We start from the raw sequence: 7,078 nt of genomic DNA, 5'->3' as shown, positions 1-7,078 counted from the left end.
AAAAAGTATACTGGGGCCCCGACGAGGCCATCGACCCCGCCGACGACAAGATTTTCCCAAGACTCCAGAATTAACTCATTAAGAAGGTCGGTAGACGGTGACCTTGAGGCCGCCGACGGCGAGGTTGGTAGTTATGCCCAATCAGGCTTTGGATAAGTTAAAATTTTGAAGGGATACTTAGGCAACTTTTGGGAAAGCTCATCCACAACTTTAGAAGTCTATTTTGGCCGAAAATTGGAAAAGCTTGGAGAGTTCCTGGAGGTTAGAAAGGTTCCAATAGTGTGTAAAATTGTGATAAATTCTTCAAGAGATTCTAAGAGTGGAGGGAAAGTGAGAGATTTCTTCCTCCTTGCTGCTCCGAAGAGGAATTTTGTGTGCTGTAAAGAAAGGAAGAGATTGAGAGGAACTTCGATAAGTTTTCTTGGGGAGAAATTAGAGATAAGTTGTTTACTTGTTGTAGTTTGTATGACTTTGATTTTCTATATGAATTTCGAGTTTTGTTGTATTTTCCCCATGAGATCTGAGTAGTTTTCTCTATCTTTCTTCTCGTCTCAAGATTTATGAAATGGTGATTTGAATTGGTGAAGCCATGAAAATGTTTAAGAAATTGTGATGATCCTTTCACTTTGATCTTAATTTAATTTCAATCTGGCCAATTGATTTGTTAAAATATGTTGAGTTTTACAACTAAATTGAAGATTACATCCAAGATCCAAGGAGGAAAGAAATTCTCAAAAATTAGAAAACTTATGCAAATAAATAGGGAAATATTATTATCAGGCGTAAAATTTGAGATTTTAGAGTGACAGACTAAAATCCCCAATTCGGTCCTATCGTTTGGGTGTTGAAGTGTAGATGTTAGCCCTCAGGTGAGGGGATTGTGGGAGCTCCCAAGTGAGAGCTGGTATCCTCATAGCCTAGCCGCGGATTCAGTAAACAAGCGTAAAATTAGTCAATGTTCTTTATGCCTGTTCTTTATGCCTTCTTTATGCCTTGACCAAAGGGTAAAGAATTGGTATGCTCCTATTTGACACTATATAATTTGAACTGATTCACTTCATCCATTCACTATATTTTTTTGACGAGGAGAAGGATGCTTTCTTATAAATTGAATATCACATTTAAAACTTCATTAGTATCATTAGTTATTTAATAGTTATTAAAATTACGTAATTATTTCAATTGCTTATTAGTGACATATAAGCAAATTAAACTTCGTTGTTGTGATTAAAGTATTGCTTTTCTAAAATCTTAGTTCGTAGTTCTAAACTTACTCTCTGTGGGATCAATATCTTGGAATCTTGGAATCTATTAGAGCCCTATATTACTTAAGCAATACGTATACTTGCATTGATAAGTGTGACTTTACAATTACTGAATATTTATTTTGTCCATATTTATCAAATATATAACTGTTAGTAAAGATTTGGTATAGTTGCTGAGGAAGTATATCTTTTAGAAGTAGTATTAAATACTTATATTTTTAAGCATATATAAAGTCGCGGTCAGTATCCTCCGAACCTAACCACGGGATTAGGGACCAAACTCTGGATCAATCAATGTTCTTTATAGCACTCGAAAGAGGGTAAAGAATAAGATTGCTCCTAATTGGCACAAAACAGTTTATATATATTTTTTCAAATGTTTTCATTTCTTCGCAGATCATATACTCATTGCAAAGGGGAAGGATGTCTTCGAAAATTTGAACTTTCTGTCACAGCAAAAACTTTGTTTAATTTTCATAACTTTACTTTTGAAAGTTTAGTATTTAGTTTAGTTTAACTTCTGTAGTTTTACATCTACATTTTTTTCAGCATTTACTTGAGTAGTTAATTTTCAAACTTCGTACTTTACTTTACTTTTATTTTTTTATTTTTAGATTATAAAATAATTTTCATAGTTTACCTTTAGGATTTTCGAGCATTTCCAACTTCTCTGTGGGATCGATATCTATGACTCCATTTGAGCCCTTTATTACTTGAGCGATACATATACTTTCATTGATTTTAAAGGAGGTTTGGCAATTTAAAAAGATTTTTAAAAGATAAATTATTTTTATAAAAATTATTTTTGTTGGGATTGTATTACACATTTATTATATATATCCCGTGGGTAGTTTTGTACAATTGAAAAATATTTGTAAAATTCTCACACTAAATCACCTCGCATCAAGTTTCTGGTGTTGTTGCTGGGGAAGAAACGAAAAATATTATTATGTTATTTCAAAAATATTAAAAAAAGTGTTTGTAGTTTAGTTTGAACATTTTTTATTTATGTGTGTTTGCTTGTTTTTAATTACCTGCTTTATTTTGTTTATGCGTAGTGTAAGATTTGAAAAATTTAGTACCTTACAATTCTGCAATAGCAAGAACCATTAGAGAAATTTGAGAACAACCAAAGAAAATAGATCAATTTTGTAAAATGCATTGCAATTTAAACAATCTTGGAAATGAAAATGAACATCATCAGAGACCTTTAAGAGATTATGCTAATCCTATAGCAGATGAAATTCATTTGAGTATTTAAAACCCTGATGTAGTTGCCAATTCATTTGAGCTTAAACCTGCTATTATCCAAATGGTTCCAAACAATCAGTTTGGGGGAACATCTTCTGAAGATCCTAATTTACACCGTGCTACTTTTATAGAATTTTGTGCTACATTTAAATATTATGGAGTGTCGAATGATACCGTCATACTTAGACTTTTTCCTTTTTACTAAAAGATAAAGCTAAGATGTGGTTAAACTCATTATCACCTAGATCTATCAAAACATGGGGAGATTTATTACAAAAATTCTTATCTAAATATTTGCACCTTCAAAAATTGCTAAGCATAGAAATGATATCACATCTTTTTGTCAGTTTGAAGGGGAATTCATTTATGAAGCTGGGGAAAGATTTGAAGATCTCATTAGAAAGTGTCCACACAAGCGTTGCCAAATTGGTTAATAATTCAAACTTCTTAAAATAGTTTTGTTGGATCTCTTAGATTGATAAATGTCGTTGATGCTGGTGGATCATTAATGTCAAAACTATTCGATGAAGAATATTCATTAATTGAAGAGATGGCTAAAAATAATTTTCAATGGCCCTCTGAAAGGGTAAATCCAAAAAGAGTAGCTAATATTCATGATTCTTATGCTATATCAATTTTAGCTACCTAAATAGCAGCTATATCAAAGAAGATATATCAATATAAAAAGTTAGCTACCTAAATAGCTGCTATATCAAAGAAGATATATCAATATAAAAAAAATTATCCTCAGGCAACACTTGTGCTTGAGGAAAACTCATTGGGACAAATGATAGAATCTTAATCTTTGTATGAGACTTTAAATGCAATAAAAAATCATTCTAATAATCTTGATGCCAATCATTATAACCCTAGTTGGAAGAATCATCCAAACTTTAGTTGGAGTAACAATAATTCTAATGCTGCAAATCTGCAATGGGGAAACACTGCTGCGACATTGGGAAACTCCAACATTCACGGGAATCAAGCTTATAAAAATTATTACCCCCCAAGTTTTATAAATTTTTAGAGTAAGGAGAAAAAGTTATCGATGGAAGAATAAATATTGCAAATGGGTAGTCAATTACAAAGTCAAGCAGATGTTATTAGAAACATTAAAAATCAATTGGGATGTATTGCTACTGCACTTAGAAATAGACGTCCAAGAACATTGCCTAGTAATGTTGAAGTAAATCCTAAAAATCAAAACAAAGAGCAAATTAAAGCTATTCAACTGAGAAGTGGAAAAGAATTAAAAAACTGAGTTCAACAAGAAGTTGAAGTTGAAAAAGATGAGGTGTAAAATGAAAAATCCGGTCAAGATTTTCATTTTGAGTTAGAAAATCTTATTAAACTAATGAAAATCACTGTAGAAAGACCACCACCTCTATTTCCTAAAAGATTAAAGTAAAAACATAGAGATAATCAATTTTCAAAATTTTTGAAATTTTTGCATAAATTAACGATAAACATTCCATTTGTTGAAGTTTTGGAGCAAATGCCAAGCTATGTGAAGTTCATAAAGGATATACTTAATAAGAAAAGGAAGTTTATAGATAATGAGACTATTGCACTCAGTGAAGAGTGTAACGCTATAATTCAGAAAAAAATTCTTGAAAAATTTAAAGATCCTGGAAGTTTTACAATTCCTTGTTTTATTGGAGAACGATTCAATGGAAAAACTTTATGTGATTTAAGAGCCAGCATTATTCTTATGCAGTTATCAACTTTCAGAAGGTTGGGCTAAGGAGATATTTCACCTACAACTGTAACTTTTCAGTTAGCTAATCGTTCGATTACCTATCCATTACCTATTTCGATTACCTATCCTGAAGGAGTTATAGAAGATGTTTTGGTAAAAGTCGATAAATTTATTTTTCATGTGGGCTTTAATATATTAGATATGGAGGCAAATTAAGAAATTCTTATCAACTTAGGAAAACCATTCCTAGCCACTGGATGAGCTTTGATAGATGTGTAGAAAGGAGAACTAACTATCAGAGTTAGTGATCAAGAGTTTACATTTAATATTACAAAATCAATGAGATACCCTACAAAAGATCTAGAGATTAAATGCTTCAAAATGGATATTAATGAATATTTAAGCCATGAATATTTTAATAAGACTTTTAAAGAGAATTTCAAAAGGAATATGTAGAATATCGAGATGAGGATAAAATTCAAGATGAATCTATGGAAGTGAGTAAAGAAGAGATGGATTATGTTCTAGAAAGAATTGAAATGTTAGATCTTGCAGAGAGTAAGAAGAATTTGATTTCATCTATTGAGAAACCTCTTAAACTAGAACTGAAAACGTTTCCTACACATTTGAAGTATGCATTTTTAGGAGATTTATCTACATTACCTATTATAGTATCTTTAGAATTAACTAATATGTAAGAACAACTATTTTTGGGAACTTTAAAAATATATAAGAAAGCCTTTGGATGGAAATTAGCTGATATTAAAGGAATCAATCCTTCAATTTGTATTCATAGAATCTTATTAGAGGATCAACATAAACTAAGAGCTGATTCTCAAAGGAGTTTCAATTTTATGATGAAAGAAGTAGTTAAGAAAGAAATTTTAAAATAGTTAGATGCTGGAATAATATATCATATTTCAGAAAGTGCTTGTGTTAGTCCAATTCACTGTGTTCTAAAGAAAGGAGGTGTGACTGTAGTGATAAATAAGCACAATGATTTAATATCAACAAGTCAAGTCAATAGTTGGTGAATCTGCATATATTATAGAAAATTAAATTCTTCCACCATGAATGATCATTTTCCTTTACCCTTTTTGAACCATATGTTGGATAGATTAACTGGGCATAAATATTTTTATTTTCTAGATGGATATAACACTTATCACTAAATACCTTTTGCTTTTTCGGCAAATGCCTTTTGGATTATGTAATGCACCTGCAACATTTCAAAGATGTATGATGTCCAATTTTAGTGGTTTGATTGAAAAAAGGGATTGAAGTCTTTATGGACAATTTTTATGTATTTGGAACTTCATTTGAAATATGTCTAAATCATTTAGAAATATATTGCAACATTGTGAAAAGACTAATCTTGTATTGAACTAAGAAAAATGTCAATTTATGGTTGCAGGTGGAATTGTACTTGCGCATAAAATTTCAGAAAATAACATGAAAGTAGATCCTATAAAAATACAGGTTATATCGAACCTATCTACACCTACCACAGTACGAGAAGTTAGGAGCTTTTACTATAAAAATACAGGTTATATCGAACCTATCTACACTTACCGAGCTTTTAAGGACATGCTAGATTTTACAGGAGTTATATTAAAGATTTTTCAAAAATTATTAAACCTTTATGCCAACTTTTGGAAAAAGATACAAAATTTGACTTTAATCAAGATTGCCTTAAAGCCTTTGAAACTTTAAAGGAAAAATTGATCACTCTTCCTGTAACTGTTTTACGTGATTGGGAGAAACCTTTTGAATTAATGTGTGATGTTAGTGATTATGCAATTGGAGCTGTATTAGGGCAGAGATATGATAAGATTTTTAAAGTTATATACTATTTTAGTAAGACTCTTAATGATGCTCAAATTAATTACACCACCACTGAAAAAGCATTATTAGCTATTGTGTTTTCTTTTGATAAGTTGAGATCATATCTGATTGGAGCTAAATGTTTTGCGCATACTAACTATTTGGTTATTAAATATTTGATGCAAAAGTAGGATGCAAAACCAATATTAATTAGATGGGTATTTCTGATACAAGAGTTTGATTTTGTAGTAGACGATGGGAAAGGGATTGATAATCAAATTTTTGATCATTTTATCATCTATATAGGCTAGAATAAGAAGAAATACTTGATTTGGAGAGAGAAATTAATGAAACTTTTCCTGATGAACAACTTTATGCTGTAAAAGGTTGGGAAATACCATGGTATGTTGATATTTTAAATTATATTGTTAGTGGTATTTTACCATATGGATTAACAAAACAGCAAGAAAAGAAATTCATTGATGATGCAAGATCATATTTTTGTGATAATCCTTATTTATATAAGCAATGCAAAGATTTGATAATGAGACGGTGTGTGTTTTATGAAGAAATTTAGAAAATTATTCAAAAATGTCATGATTCTGAATTTGGAGCACATTTTGGGAATGATAGAACTGCTCATAAAATTTTATAATATGGATTTTATTAGCCTACTCTATATAGAGATTTTAATATATATATCAAAACATGTGATCGGTGTTACAGAGTAGGCAATATTTAAAGAAGAAATGAAATGCCTCTAAATTTTAATTTGGAAATTGTAATTTTTGATGCATTAGGATTAAATTTTATGGGACCAATTATACCCTCATTCTGAAATATATACATATTGATTGCAGTGGATTACATTTAATAATGGATTAATGCAATCTCTTTACCTCGATGTGATGCTTGGGTTTCAAAATTTTTATTTAAAAATATTTTTTCAAGATATGGAATGCCAATGCCGAGATTAATCATTACCGATGAAGGATCTCATTTTAAAAATGTAACAGTTGCAAGATTTGTGGAAAAATAT

The sequence above is a fragment of the Phalaenopsis equestris genome, unplaced genomic scaffold (assembly GCF_001263595.1).
Source record: "Phalaenopsis equestris unplaced genomic scaffold, ASM126359v1 Scaffold225984, whole genome shotgun sequence".
Lineage (NCBI taxonomy): Eukaryota > Viridiplantae > Streptophyta > Magnoliopsida > Asparagales > Orchidaceae > Phalaenopsis > Phalaenopsis equestris.
The sequence above is the reverse complement of the archived record's forward strand: the minus strand, read 5'-3'. Positions refer to the sequence as shown.